Source organism: Phalacrocorax carbo, chromosome 7, assembly GCF_963921805.1.
Source record: "Phalacrocorax carbo chromosome 7, bPhaCar2.1, whole genome shotgun sequence".
Taxonomy (NCBI): Eukaryota; Metazoa; Chordata; class Aves; order Suliformes; family Phalacrocoracidae; genus Phalacrocorax; species Phalacrocorax carbo.
In genome coordinates this window covers 54476123-54492619 of record NC_087519.1, presented here as the reverse complement: position 1 = coordinate 54492619, position 16497 = coordinate 54476123, and positions in this window count along the sequence as shown.

Here is a 16497-nt window from a genome sequence, read left to right as displayed (position 1 = left end):
CTGGCGTGGCCGACAGGGGGCGCCGCCTCCCTCCCGCGCGCGGCGGTGCGGTGCGGGGGGGCGGCACGGGTCCCGCAGCCCCGGAGCGGGCGGAGGCCGAGTCCCGGCGGGGGGTGGGGGCGGTGCGGGCGCGGGTCCCGCAGCCCCGGGGCAGGCGGAGGCCGAGGGCCGAGCCCCGGCGGGGGGGGGATGGTGCGGGGTGGGCGCGGGTCCCGCAGCCCCGGGGCGGGCGGAGGCCGAGGGCCGAGCTCCGGCTCCTTCTGCTGCACCAGTTTGAACCGACCGCGAAAACGCAGAGCTTTTGCCCTTTGGTGCTTCCCGGAAAGAACGTGCGGTATCAGCCGTGGAGTGACGTCGCCTGGGAGCCGGCGAACCAGCCGCGGAGGGGGGAAATAATTTAATTAAAAATAATAATAACGGGAGGACCCGAGCTTCCGCAGAGGCGCTGAAAAGCTGACACATGCCCCTCCGTGCCCCTCTCCCCGGCGCTCCCGGCTGCCGCTTCATGGCACCAATGAAAACCAAAGCCAGCCCACGCGAGACCGGGGCTGGCGTGCCCCGGCTGCAGCCCCGCTCGGGGCTCGAATCGCAAATCAAATGTTGGTCTTTTACCGTATTAAGCATAAATAAAATTGTAACCGGCTACCCACTTTCCCCCTACTACAAAAACTCTTCACCTGTATTTAAATAGCACGTCTTTAATTACAGCGGTTGGGGATCTATGAGGCTGAAATGAAATTAGCAGTCATTACCAGTCCTTTAACTCCGTGGTGCTTTTGATCAGCACTAAATTAGCTTTCCAGACCTAACAAAGGCTCTATAGCAAGCAGTGGGCTGTAAATAAGACAGCTCGACCTGCCCTCAACACCTTTTCTCTTGTCAATCACAGCTCTATCATTCAGACCAAGATTAACCTTTATCTACCAAATTCTTACCAAAAAAAAAAAAAAAAAAAAAAAAAAAGGTGGAAAGAGGGTGAAAATCCCGGCTCAACTTTGCTAACCGGAGCTTCCCTTTAAATGGTATTATAACGAGCCAAAATGTCAAAATCGATCTTTTCCCAGCCCAAACCGCCGAGCATCAGGAGGCAGCGTTACACCGAGGCGGTTCCACATACGGATTCGCTCCCAACGTCCCCGGGCGCGGCCGCTCCGCCCGGCCCAAGCCCTGCTGGGGGGCGCGGGGAGACCCCTCTGCCCACCCCCCTTCCGCGGGGGAGGGCTGCGGGGAGCCCCGCGGCGGGAGACCCCCTTCCCGGGAGAAGGCTGCGGGGCTGCGGACGGGCAGCGCACCGCGCCGCCGACAGGGGGCGCCAGACAGCAACAGCCGCGGGCGCCGCGCCAGCGCCGCGCGCCCCCGCACCACCCCGCACCGCACTCCCGCGCGCCGCCCCGCACCGCGCCCCGCGCCCAGCCCCGCCGCCCCCGCGAAGCGCCCCGGCCGCGGCGGCGCAGGGCGGAAGGGCCGGGGCCGGCCGCCGTGCGGGTCCGCGCTGCCCCGCCGGGCCCTGCCCCCCCCCTCCGCAGCTCCGGCCGGAGCGGGGCCCCTCCGACGCAGCCCGCGGCGGGAGCGGGGCGCCCCAGCCCCGCGCTCCCGCGGGCGGGCAGGGGCAGCGTGCGGGCGGGGGGCGCCCTGCCCCGCCACATCGCCGCCACCCGCGCAACTTCAGCGCGGCCGGGCTGAAGTCCCCGCGGGTCACGCTGCGGGGCTGAGCGTGGCGGGCCGTAGGTGGGAGCCACGCTTCCAGATCATTTTAAAGGTCACGGGGGAGGAGGAGGGGGGAGGGAAAAAAAAACCCCTGTGAATGTCAAAGTTGCGCTGCAGCTACTTACGCGGCGGTGGCGAGCGGGCGGCGGGCGGCGTGATTGGCAGCTGCGGGAGCGCCCGCCGGGCTCCTGCGCCCCGCGCAGCGCCGCGGGTCTGAGCACTCCGCGCCGGGCACAGGCGGCCGAAGGAAGCTCGCACGTCCCCTGCTCGTCTCCTCTCCTCCTCCACCCAGGACGGAGAATGAATCCATTTCGGTCTTTCTTCCCCCGGCTCTCCTTCCGTTTGCCTACACAACCTCCAAGTCCTAGCCCTAGCTTTTAACTGCAGTCCCTGGAACAAGAGCGGGGGGGGGGGGGGAGAGAAAAAAAAAATCGTTTATGGCTTAAAAAATCCAAACGGCTGATTTTGTGTGTGTGTTACAAGAATGCACCCACAACAACAAAAAAGTCACTTCTCTGTCCCCCACCGTACAGCAGAAGAATAATAAAAAAGCTTTATATTTTTGCAGTGGGTATTCAAAGATAATTTTATGCCATTGTTTCTGCTACAGATGGTTCTTTTTAATACAATAACACTGCTCTTTGTGCATACTACACACAATAAAAATCGAAAGCGTTCTCCTGAATAACCATTTTGTTCTCGCTTGTATACAGGCCAACAAAAGCTGCCGTGAGGTAATGGGTTCTGTTTATTGAAGCCATAGAATAGAGGTCTGATAAAGATTTTTGTATATAGGGGGGGAAAAATTAAAATAAAGACCTCGCAAGGTCGAGCTGATCTCGGCGTATTTATTACCGCTGAAATATTTTATCAATATATTTCTTTGAGTTGCAGCTGCAGGGATCCCCCCCTCCCCTCCCCCCGCGCCCCATCCCTAATCAGCCCAAACATCTGTTTCTTTGAATTTGGGGAGATCTGCAGCCGCAGCCAGACCTAAAAATCCAGACTTTGGGAGGGAGCGGGGCGGGCCGGCTCAGAGGCGACGGCCGCGGCGCGCTGCGGTGCGCGGCCGCGCAGCCCGTGCGCGCACCTTTGTCCGGGCGGATTTGCGCTCTGCTGTCCGCGCCCATGAAGGAGCAAACCGCCGCCGGGACCGGCCCACGGGACTCCCCGGCGCGGCGTGTGCCCGTGGGCTCCAGCCCCCTCCGCGGCGCGCAGCTCCCGCGCTGCGCGGGTGTTGCGCGCGGCCGCCGCCCGCAAGGCCCCCCCCCCCCCCCCAGGTCTCCGCAGGGTCGTCCCCGCGCTTCGGGCCCCCGCAGCGGCGTCTGGGGGTGGCGGGAGCCGCGGGGGGCTCCAGCAGGGCTCCTGCGCCCCGCCAACTTTCTGCTAAGTCAGGACTAAGTCGGCGCCGCTGAAGGGGGGGCCGGTATCAGCGGGAAAGGCCGGGCCCCGCGGCTGCGCCCGCCGTGGGAGCCGCTGCGCGGGTGGGAGCCCTGCGCCCAGGGTCCCCCGTCACCCAGTTCGGGAGCTGGGCGCGGCTGAAGCGGGGCAGCAGCTGGGCGCAGCTGAGCTGGGCTCGGCCGCCTCTGTCGGCATTAACGCCGCGGCTCCCGCGCCGCTGTAGCCCGGGCTCCCAGTAATCCACCTCTGCGACTTCTGCCCTTTGTGTTTGCACAAAACTCGGCTCACTTGGAGCACGCCAACAGCACGGAATAATGACCTTAACCTTCAAACGGTCTTTAATTAGCTTTTTCAGCAAACCAAAGGATGCTCAAAGGAGCCCTTTGACAAAAACTGACCCGCGCCTTCAAATTCTACTTTCACTTTTGGGGCTAAGACGTTATTGGTTCACGACTCGTCTGAAGTCATCTAATAAGGGATTATTTAGGAACTATTACCCACGCGCCAATTAAAGCCTCTCCGATGAAATTCGGGAGACAAAGATAAGCATCAAAACGGAAAATTAAACTATTTGCACATGGCTTGTTTTTCAACAGCCCATTTTCCGTCTCAGGATAAACATCTTCGCGCCAGCTCGCTCCGCCGGAGCGGGGCGGGTGCGGGGAGCCCTGCTGGGGCCGAACCCCACACAGTCCCCGCACGGTCCCGCACAGCCGGCCCTGTTTCCAGGGGCGGGGGGAGCCTTTCCGTGCAGGCTTCACGCCCCGAGGCGGCTTGCGGGGAGCGTGGCAGGGCTGTTCACCTCCACGCATGGGGTTCCAGCGACCTCCTGGCGTTTTGCAACAGCCTTGACGTGCGGAGGGGGTTGGGGGTGGGGGGTGGTGGCGGGCGGGAAGCGGCGTGGAAGATCCGAAGGTGCCAAAGTTCAGGAAATCGTGCAAGAACTTTCCTAAACTGGAAGGATTCGGGAAGAAGGTACCGCTTCTCCTGAAGCATTTTATTTCTCAGAGCAGCGGAGGAAAGGGATTAGTAAGAGACGCGCGGTTCGCCACCTACAGTGGTTCTTTGGGTCAAACGGGAATCGGGCTCTGAGCAGTTTAATACCAACTTATCGAGGAAAGATGATTTTTTTCTTTCCAATCAAAACATCCCGATGGCTCAGAAATTTCACGTTGTTCTTAACTGCTGTATACAAATCTTGGAGAGAGTTTCCAGGCAAATTACAGCAGCATCCTACGGCAAGCTGACAAAGAGATTCCAGGGATGCCACGCATCTAGGAGGGAAATACGAATCCCTCTTTTTAGCCTGAAGCACGAAATTGGCTTAAAGCTCATTTTGCAGATAACCGGGAACGAAATCATCGGTGCGTGGACCGGGTGACTGCAACTTTCTAACGCTCTGCAGCGATTGCTAAGACTTTCTGGAGGGGGAAAAAAGGAAAAAAAAAAAAGGGGGAGGGAAAGGGAAAAAAAAAAACAGAGACAACCACGGGTTGGAACGGCTCGAAAAGAAACTCGCATCTTCGCATGCGTTTCCCGCCCCGCTCTGCGGAGGGCTGGGCTCCCAACACAGACACCCGCACCCCGAAGTCTGCGTGCCGAGACCGATCCCGCGGGGTCGGAGGATGAAAGTGCTCGGTTTGGGCTTTCACGATTCACTTTAGACCCGGACGCCCCCCCCCCCGCGCACCCAGGTGCACAGACCAAATAACGGGTCGCTCTAAATGTGCGAAATGCACTCTCTTCCCCATGTTGCGCACCCAGACAGACAGACAGACAGACGGGAAGGCGCCCGCCGGCCGCGCTCCCTGCAGAGGGCGGGCGTCGGACCCGCAGCTCTACCCAGCGAGCTGCTGAAGTGCGGGGTCCTCCCGCCCCCGGCAAACGGCCGCCGCGCTCTGGGGCAGGGGAAGAGCCGGGATGCTGTTTCGCGCCCCCGGCCAACATTTCTGCACCGGCCCCAGCCCCCGCCGCCCCGGGGTCACTTTCCCCGGGGGCTCGGGGCTGGCACGGAACGGGACAAGCCTTCGTACCCCCTTCTGGCTGCCCCGAGGGGCGCCCAGACCGGGGGGGCGGGGGGAGAGCGGCCCCCGCAGCCGTCCCGCCGTGCCCCGGGCTGCGGGGGAGCGGGACGGGAAGCCGTGCCCTGCGGGACCCCCGCCATGGGTGGCCACCCCACCTGTCCCTGGGGCTCTGCCCCGGCGGGAAAGGCCTTCCCAAACCACCCTTTCTAGAACCGTCATCATCTCGTTTCATTTTCACCGGGTTCAGGCTTTTCTCACCGAAAAGCTGCGTGCGAGGACTGCAGCGTGCCACCTGCGCACGCGTGGGTATACAGTCCTTGAAAGGTTGGACAAGCTGCCCACCACCTCACAGCCTTGGCAGAACACTCGTGAAACACCCATAGCAGGGTTTTTTCTGTTGTTCCCCCCATCCCTCTGAGATACGACAGTAAAAAACCCACAGAACCTGCACTCTAGGCAAGCGGCCCTCGAGGAGCAGCAGGTTTGCATCACGGGCAGGCCTTTCGCTGTATAGAAATGGACGTAAGGACTCGGGATGTGACCCCTAAAATTGGAGATTTTTTCAACTGTTTAGTTCTTTTCACAACGGTGATGAGACACCCAAGACCCACTCATTCATTACCTCAACATTTACTGCAATATTTTGGTATTGGTGGGTAGCTGCGGTGCCAAATACGCCTTTACTGACAGATGAGCGCATGGTCTAGGATGAGCTTCTCCTGGGAGGAGGAGCAGGAGATATAGCACCAGTAACACTCTGCAAGTGTTTTCTCCAAATACCTCTGGCACTTGACACCTTCGTATATTCAGTTCTTTAGACGGTGACTTTCTTTGGAATCAGACTTTTTTTACATAGTAAAGATGTATTTATCAAATAAGTGAAACTTGTTTGCAATAACCAGTAAATTCCTGCGTGCGCTGTGTCTGCATTACGAACGCATATTGATTCTGAAAATGTTTAGGCAAATAGTAACAGTAATGAAAAAAACAGACGATGTGCACATGTGTGCACGCAGTAGATATATAGTCTTTATACTGTACGTAAATATATATGTCTTCTTTACATGTACACATGCAAATGGAGTTTGCATGTGTTCTGACATCTTAAATGATGCGAGAAACTTAACTTAGAGTGCTGAATTCTGAATATATTGCCATGGAGTAAGGTGATAACCCACAACCTACATGCAGGTCGTTCCTCAAAACTTAGGCTTTCATTTCATCCTCGTGCTTGCTGTGAACAGACCGGGAGCGGAAGGGAGAGCGCCAGCCGCAGCAGGAGGCTCCCAGTGACGATCAGAGAGCTCTTACTGGTGATAGTCTGCCTGGCACCTTCTTCATCACCACTGACTTGAGAGAGAGGGTGAATTTGGGGAGGTTAATTTCTTTCTCTGTGGTTTCTGGATGGTTTCAAGCGGTGGGCCATCACCACCTCATCCCAGCAGCATCTGCTGACCCCCGTAACCTGCCGTGACCTAGTGCCTTTAGGAGGCACGTTCGGTTTATGTGGAAACACCCAGATTCAGATAAACCCTTGCAATATTTGCCTCTTACTATTCTCATTTTTTTCCAATCCCTGTTTTCACTCTAGCCATTATGGAAGTAGAGATAACAATGAGGGTCCAGAGTGGACCCCTTCTTCCTCGGAACAGCATAGGCCCTACAGAGGAATACCCCTGCATAATTTGAAACCCTCTACCAGCACCACAGCAAGGCGATTCCAAGGTCCCAAGAAATCCAGGTTGTTTGAAAGAACGTTAATAAACGAGAATATGCCTAAATGAGGGATACCTATTTGCAGCGGGAAAAGGGCAAAAACCTCATACTGTAGCCGGCACTGAATTAAAAAGTATACAACAGATTAGATATCAACCACTTCTATCAAATCCAAGGCCCAGGAACTAGGGGGAGGGAAGTGTGTAAGAGCAGACGCTTAGAAGGTAAAACACCCCAATTAACCTCGTTATCAGTTACAAAACTGTACTATTAATATTCTGGGTTTTTTTTCAATTTACTGTTGCTGTTGTTGTTGAAGAGAATCTGTTGACTATAGCGTGTGTTTTGCTGTCGTCTCCCAAATGGGTATTGCCCTTCTTAAGGTCAGGGGAATGTATCTTAAAACATTCATATATTTAAAAAATATGTATTGTTATTTTAATAGGCACTGTGGATAGTTTAATTTGTATCCGTATTAAATTAAACATATGGTGAACAGGGTATAATAGATTTTCTATAATTTAGCTGCCAATGTGGCAACAGAAGCCAGTTACTCTCACCAGCAGACTTGTCAGTGGTTTGTTTACTAGCTTATTTGAATTAAAATAAAGCTTCGCTTCTGCTGACTGCACATCATTATCTATGAGACCATAATCCTGCTAGCAAATCCTATATCTTCCAGAACTGGCTCTTTTGTTTGGGATTACTGAGAGCTTAGCCTATAACAAAGAGGAATAAGGCATCCCTCTCATCCTCGTAATTAAGTGTGGGGAGTAATTTAGAAACAAACCCAGAAAGATGTACAATTTGGAGTTCTGCTTCTATACAGGATTGGGGAACAGAAGAGGCCAAACAGTGATTATGTTAGCACAATGTTTAAACTATTAAACTACTGTACAACAGGAATCCAGCTTTTAAAAAGAAACAGCAACTATCAATAAAGTATTAAGTTGCTTCACACTAGAACCATTTTTTGCTTATCTAAAGGTATGCTGGAAAATTTGGGTGGAGCTTAAAGACTGAAGGCTATTTTAAATCTCAGTTTTTCTACATGCACGCGCTACATACGTGTCACTTTTATAACATCTCCATTCTGAAACTGAAGAGCATAATTTAAGACGTGAAACTTGATTTGTATTTTAAGGTATCCCTTAAATGATTTAACTGTTTTTGAATAAGAATATTCTCTAGGAATAGGAATATCTCTGGCAGCTGGATGTGCTTGTTTCAGCACCCCGCTTTAATACCACCACGATTTATATTTTCCTTTGGGAAAATAAGTAGTCTGAAGTTGTTAGCATTTTACAGCCACCTTAGAAATGACCTCAGCATTTGGGAAGAGAATAAGGACTATTTTAACATAGGTATTCTGAGGTCAGTCAAAAGTACCTCCGCAATCTTTCGACCGTGTTGCTCGAGCTATATTCACATCAACCGGTTCTCTCTCTGCTCCAAACAAGAGTTATGTTATATACAAGCTGTAGAAATCAGTAACTAGGTCACAAAAAACAGAAGTCTCCGGAGTAGACAGATACAGAAAATCTATTTGCAGAGGGCTAATAAGGACAGGGGTTGATTTATGAAAGTCTTCGACATTAATTGTCACAGATGGGAATTCTGAGGACCTCTGTGAAACCAAACGAGGCCCTAGTGAATTATAAAGCGGGTCCTTAGACTTTAAAAACATTTCAGCAAAGTGACAGTTCAGAACATCTGTTAGCCTTCTGTCTGAGTATAAACTGGGTGTCATGGAGTGCACAGCTGTAGGCATTTTCTGCCTCTTTTTGCCAACATCTGTCACAGCATTACAGTAATATAGGTAATTATCAACACCTCATATAAACTGTTTGCTATTTTAATTTCTGAATAAGTAAAATTAGCATTATACCCTTTTGCAAAAAAAAAAAAAAAAAAAAAGAAGAATCCAGACGGGAAGAATATGCGTTCCTTTCTAAAGCGGAATGATGGATCCGATCATTTTAGGAGAGCTGAAATTCAGAAAAAATCTCTACTACAAATAAGGTCCTTATGATAACGTAAAAGACTTAGGTGAGAACAAGTTTAAATATTCTCCCTTTCTCTCCGTGGCTCTTAAAAAAAGACATCTGAGTCTCATCTGTCATAAGCAAAGAAGATCAGTAGCAAGAAAAGATAGGAAACCGTTAATCATCTATGGTTTTTTCCATGCACAAGCAGCTGTCAAATGATGTATGTTTTACCACAGTAACAAAGCCAAGGGCTCATCAGTACCGAGCAATTTTACTGTCAGCTGGTCATCCCTCTTCTCACAACATCTGCAGAAAGGGAAAGAGATCACCTTGCAGCGACGCACAGCAGCTCGGCCTCGCCCAATAACCCGCAGGACTTCCAGAAACAAAAGCACCTTCCACGGGTCCCCCAGCAACTGAGCAGAAAGGGGTACGTGGGAAGAGGCCCTCCAGGCAAGTTGGCCTTGAAGCCAACTTTTCAGGGCCACGTTTGGTCCTTTTACACATCAGGAGGCAGAAACCACCGCCCAGTCCGGCGGATCACCCTCCTGGTTGTGGAGAGCACAGAGAAGATTTCAAAAAGCGACCGGGTATTTGGGTTTCCTAAACTGCGGAGGCCGAGGCAACACACTTTATAGAGCATGATTTGCAGCAGGCTTATCATTCGTGATAACCAGGCTCTCGTGAGATGTTGCTAGCTGAAAACCAAACTCAGGGGCCACCTTTGGTAAGAGTGGCCCACTTGGTGGTTGTCTTAACGAGAGCGGTTTTGTCAGCGCCCTACGCAGCCTTTCAGAGCACAGGATAAAGAACGGTAGAACAACAAAGCAACGCTGCAGACAACAGCAGTGGAGGCCACGTCAGTCTGAACTTGCAAGTATGAGCCTGGTGACAAAAAATAATCATGTGCCAGTAAGTTTTACAACGTTACATGGCAGCGACGATCATATCCAGCTCATACTTATTTTGCTTTCACCACAAAAAGAATAGCACCTCTGCTAGAAGTTAATGTTCCAACATGGAAAACCTGAAAAAGTGCCATTAGCTCTTTTTATAAAGAGGAGGCATATGGAACAAAGTGGTCACTAATATGCTATTTTTAGTGCCTGAACTACAGTCCAGAAGATAATACCCAATTACTTGATATAGTGCTCTATACACTGTCTGAACAACAATAGTGGACTGAGAAGCAAGAGAAAGCACCAGAATATGGTTTTGAAGTCATTCAGATTTCATGTATTTTATTTTCTTCTAAAAATAAAGGCTTTGAAAAGAGGTGCAGTGTTGTCCAGGTTGAAGGAGGGGGGCCAGAGAAGACTTGAAAGGGAGATGAGAGCAGATGGAGGTTGAGAAAGAAGAGAGGGAGACCTTGACTACAGGAAAAGATAGCTGGGGCACAGATAGCCAGAAATCTAGAGAAAAGAAAGAGAAAATGCATCTGGGGTGCACAGCCAGAGAAAGGCATCCACATAGCCGTAAGCCTGTCGTATCTGTGCCTGCAAGAACGACCACATTCAGGACAATCTATATAGTTGGGGCCAATGCAGGATTGTACTAATTCTGCCATCTCCCCTAGTTTCCACGCTGCTGGACTCGAACTGTGGTGGCTGAGCTGCGGGTGCGTGGCTTTTTCATAGCCTCTGCTCGCGATGCAGTAATTTTACCGCAGCTGTAGAGGACAACTCTGCGCCAGTACCGTTTGAGACTGACCCAGCAAGTTCGGAAGGGGATGTACAGAAACCTTACCGTCTAGCTTGCTTATTTGCCCCTTCTCTGTTGCTTCCTGCCCCTTCAGCATTTGTTACCTGCCCCTTCTATTTTCTCCTCCCGCACAGTCAAAATTAGCTGAAATTGTGGACCTACTCCATGTCGTCTGAGGTCCACCACTCTAACAAAGACAATTCAGTGACAAGGGCCGTTTCTACCGCGGTCCTAAGCCACTTGTGAGATGTTTGTAGGCTGGGACTATTTCTTTCAAGAGCTCCAGCCCTCCACCGAGCAATTACCGCTCTGGCTTTGCTCGCCTACCGCAACGCCGCATCCAGGTGGATGCTAAGCAGATTTTACCAAATTACAAGCTGCAGGATAAATATTTTCCTCCTACTTTTGGTTTCAATGCTAAGATTCTTAAACATTTATTTTAACACTCGCCAATAAAACTATCTTATATATTCCCATCACCCCACTACCTAAATGCATTGTTCACATGCCAAAGGGTACGTGAGCTATTGCAGATCACATAATAGGTGCCTACACATCCACTGCACTAGTAATATTTATTATTGAAACGGACTGTTTTGTAAAGAGCTCTGAGCTACCTAGGCCATAAAAAGTGTGGTATAAAACAAAATGCTATTCAGTTCAATAGATGTCTGATAAGAAAAGAACCCTAAAATTTGAACAGTTCCTCCTCCCCTTAATCAGCCCTAACAATGGTACCCCAGTCTCGGTGCTCCTGCACGCAGCAATATCTGTCTTTTAAAGAGAGGAATAGGAACGTGCCGCTAACAGAGAGCGCTCATTGGTAGAACATTGTTAGGTGTTTTATAATTGATAGTTTTCAGCATCAGCACAAAGGTAAGGGCTTTAGCCTTGAATACTACCCTCTAACAATATACCCACATACAGAAAACTACTGCTAAATGTATTTATTAAAATAAATGCTTTAAAATAGTCTGCTTTTCATACAAAGTAATTATCTTACACTATGTGCAAAAGGTACTTTTGTAATCAATGGTATACAACCAGCTTCAGATGCAACCACACACCCCATTACACACGGCGATGCTCATCAGATTGCATGGGACTGAATCATTTCATTATGTTCTGTAGCTTAATTCTTCAATTCCTGTAGCTTCAGCTGGAATTCATCCAGATCAGACCTGTTTTCTAAGATGAAATCAAAATACTTCAAGGCCACAACCACCAAATAATACAATCAGCTCTAAACACAGAATAAGGTATTGCATACTTTTTAGAGGCTCATAGCTCCTGTTCTAATAGTGCCAGGGCAACAGGGATTTTTTTCCTTTTCTTTTCTTTTTTTTTTGGCACTTCTGGCCTATTAATTACCAAAGGACAAGAGAAATATGTTGTGGGTGAGAGTGAATTTTGTAGCAGTCAAAATAGACAGCAGCAGCCAGCTGGAGAATTTTAAATGCTCTTGATTTTCACAAGTCCTGCCTAAGAAGCTGATCACTAACAAGCTAATGCATTAATTTTTCTATACATTGGTAGAACCAGCACAGTCAAGAAATAAAAGAGAAAATAAAGAGCAGGAAAAAAGATAATACAGTAACAGGTCACGATCTTTCCACTGAACTGGACAAAAATAATCTCCCTAGTAGAATTAGGTAAGTAGTCATAAGGGTAAAACGTTTTAATTACTAAAAATGGTTAGTTTCATTTGGTTATCTGTAGAATCCTATCATCTCTTTTAATTAATTCATTTGCAAGTATTTGGATGACCATCAATTTATTCATAAAAATGTTTGAGAGTTGCAGGCTATGCAAATCCTGCGGCTAATTAGTTAATGGACACATTCACCCTGTCAGTGGCTGACGATCAGATATTTGTGCTTATCATTCTTACACCTACAAACATTTTTTCACACAATACACCAGAACGTTTCTGTACTTGCGCAGAGTGGACAGCACTGGCCTCGAGTGGCTTTTGCCCCCCGGGATCAGTGTTTCCAGGGCGAGTCCTGAGGGGATCCATCTTATCTTTTTCTTCTCCACAGCAGGCATTTGGGATAATAGAATAGCTAGCGAAGAGGTATGTTCTACGCTACGTTCAAGAAGCTGACGGTAGTCAACATTGCGGTCCAGACCCACAAAGGCACTGGGAAATCAAAGAGCCCGAGGCTCCTCAATACCTTCGCCCACACGAGCCTACACCTCCCAAGTATCTGATTTTATTCTTTTAAATGTTACATCTCGTGGGGACGGGGACAAAGAATGGAGTTAAATGACCAAAGATCTCTGGATAAGATTGAAATGGTGCTGGCTGATCACCAAATGACAGCGATATGACTCCTCTACCTTTGATGTTATCGGTCACCTGTAACGCGTGTGCGCAATGCGGGGCTGAGGCTGGGCGCAGTGACAGTGCCCAGGACACTTTCTGCCATCCAGAGAAGCAAAAGGGAACTGTGCAGTCAATTCTGTTTTTTAAGTAATTGAGATTCCCTTCAAAAGCTGTCGTAGCTGTACTCAGGTAGTGACCAAAGCTAATTTAGAACACCAGAATCCTGTAGAAGGCTAATTCAGCCCCAGTATTATAAGATCCTAGGATCCTGTCCAGCCTAACATTTATAAACAGTTCCATGGGAAAAAATCACTTATGTGAGCTTAAGCACATTGGTAACTGCTGGACTGGAGCCTTGGTGAGTCACTTCGTATTGTTAGTACTGCGCTTCCAGCGCCAAATGCTTGAAATTTGTCTTTTTGTGTCCTTTTTCTACATTTACTCATGCTAATAATCTAATCTCACATACTAAATATCATAATATCATTTAGGATGTTCCAATTATAGAAAAAAAATTTATAATCCAAGTGAAAGGTCCTTTGCAACATACATCTCCTCCCCATCCTATTGCCATTAAAATGTTCAATTTCAGAGGACCTAGCATAATTTTCTTCCCTTACACTCTTTTTATTTTTTTCTTGCCATTCATTATATTTCCATTACAATTCTGGAAAAAGATGTACTTCAGTAGATGATAACTGAGACTACACTGTTTAATAGATGAAGTAGCTATTCTACATTTCAGAATGACTAGATTAAGTCCTACGAAGAAAGTAAAAGTTTTAAATTTCTTTCTTTTAATCAGGACACTTGTTGCAGGTTAACCGACTCGCATTACTTTTCTTGAAGGAAAGTGAGAAAGAACATTTGTTTGATTCTAAACAGTGCATATCCTTAAAAAGCCAAATTACAAACATGATAGATGCACACACGTAGCAGACTGGGAAGGGTCACCCACTGAAATGGTAAAAATCACACAAGGCCTCATTTGAGCTAAATTACTCTCCCTTCCCACTATAACATAGCACAGAAATGGGAGTGCTCTGCTGGGGAGAGCGAGTAACAATTTGTTTCCAATATGCATAGGCCAGGTTAGCAGTTTCAGGACTGAAAACAGAATTGCCAAGTACATTCCATGGACCTCAGAAAAAAGCTAAGAACTTTATAGCTTTTAGGACGTGTGATGGCAGATTCACACAACACACAAGACCTGATTTCATGATATCTAAAATCGTAACAATGGTTGCACTACAGCGGCATCTAGCCCTGTATCCTCCTCCAACAGCGAAGCTCAGTGGAAGCAGAGAGGAGTGCCAGGACAGAGTGAGCACGAAGTGTTACTTCCCTGCACACTCACCAATGTCCAGCAACTTGAAGTTCAGGAACTTTCTGAGTCTACGATAGTTTTTAACACAATTTTGACAATTTTTTCTTCCCTTTATTTGCACACCCCCCCCCCCCCCCTTTTTTTTTTCTCTAATCACGTTACTAAAATTCCATGGCAATGAGTCTCACAGGTGAATGATGAGCAATGTGAAATACCGCTCCTTTTTTTTTTAATCCCCTGCTTAATCGTTTTCTTTGCTGCCCTCATTCCTCGCTCTGGCTGTTGTTGATTGAGCTTAGGAGGTTACTGTCACCACCTTTTCTTTCCTACTTCCCACCAGAAGTTCCTGTTCCAACATAACTACACATACACTCAGCCTGTGAATGGGTTCTGTTAAAATTATCTGGTTTATCTTGAAAACGTTTACAAGTTGTTTTATTTTTGTTTCTTTTGTTTTAAATTGAATCACATTGACAGAACACACAGTTATGCTAGCAAGCGTGAAGCTGCCGTAGGTGTTGATGGAGAAGGAAAAGAAGGGACAAGTAATAGGGACAAGGACCGGTTAGTAACTTTTTACCCAGGTTAGCAGCATATTCCTAGCATGAAAAGCTGCACATTCACATACATGTTCTCCAACTGTAGGATTCTCAGAGTCACCGTGTCATTGTGTCTGCCATGCCAACAAGTGGGAATTTGCATGGAAACCTGCTGGAATGGAAAAAGTCGTCTGGGAGTGGTTCTCTGCAGCTTGCTGGCTGGAAAGGGCTTGGAAAACCTGGCCACAGCCTTGCAGGAAGGGTATGACTTGACTGTTCCTCCACAGATGGTCTCTAGTCCTTCCTTGCAAGTTAAGTAGAAACAGTTAACTATCCTGGCCTCTGCTTTTGCTCCGAAGGAGAGGTTTCTGACTTACTGGTCTCCCCCCACCCCGCCCCAGTAGAGGATTTTATTCACAGGATTAGCTTCAGAGGGTTCAGTTACTTACTAGCCAAAAATGGTAAAAAAATTTAGTTTACTTGCCATTGGAAAGAAATGGTTTGTCTGCCTGTAATAAAGAAGGATACAGAAATATGCAACGGAACCCTCACCGTGTGTCTGCAGGTAACCATACCATCCAGCCACCTCTTCCTGCCTGTTCTTTCTATCAAACGTTTAAACTGAAGAACTGCAAAAATTATTTTAGCTGTCAGATAGAACAGTTTCCACTGGACCTGACAGAGAACCCCATGTTCCCATCAGTGGACTGAATGGCTTTAACTCTGAGAACGTCACTAAAAGCTCTTTGCCTAGGGCACAGGGTATTGCAGGAGCTGCTGTGCAAATTCTCAGATCCCTGTTCCAAATTATTCAAAGCTTGTTGAGCCTTTGGGGATATCATATTGTCCATTTTTGGTTCATCATCTATTCAAACCTTTGGGAACAGAGCAGGAGAATGGCTTTCATTTCTGGGTAACGGAGTGTCTGGCGTGGATTTCACTTTTATTTGTGGCTCATTTCTTCACTTGGGTTTTGAGAGTGAGATGAGATGTTGCAGGGTTTATACTTTGTCAGTAAATAAGTATTTTATAAAGCTTGGGATAGACATTTAACACTGATAAAACCCAAAAACTTGTACGTGGTGGGACTAGCAAAAGCACTTACTGATATAACAACATTTCTCAAATCTTTCCCCAGAAAGTACTTTGCACTTTTTCCCCTTACTATTACGTTTCAGCCTGTGAGCCAGTCTTCCTCCTGCCAACACCTACTGGAACATAAAGGATTCCGAAACAAGACGATTCATCAGTTGAAAACAATAGTAGGGCACATTTTTTTACATTTTTTGAACACAAAATTAGCCATGTCTACCTTAGGACATTTGGACAGTATAAGTCAAATTAAGCAAAGGGGTGAACTCAAATTTAGAGCATTTGTTAAAGGAAAATAAATCCCTGTGAGATGACTTTTATTCAGAATAAACTGGCTTTACTTTGTCTATATCCCTGCCCCATTGAATTAGTTACTTTTTCTAATAAATCTTGCTTTTGTTAAGTTTATTGCTGTACAGATCGTGTCATGGAAATATTCCCCCCAAAGGAGGGGACATCCTGGAGGATAAAACGTGCATGGAGCACCCCCTCCCCTTGCTGGTCATGCTTGTACCGACAGGTATGGGCAACCGTGTGTCAACGAGGATGAAGAGGCAGTTGGATCATTCCACAGGCAGCTGGGAGAAGCCTCATGATCACGAGCCCTTGTCCTCGTGGGGGACTTCCATCTACCAGATGTCTGCTGGAAATACAATACAGTGGGAAAGAAACA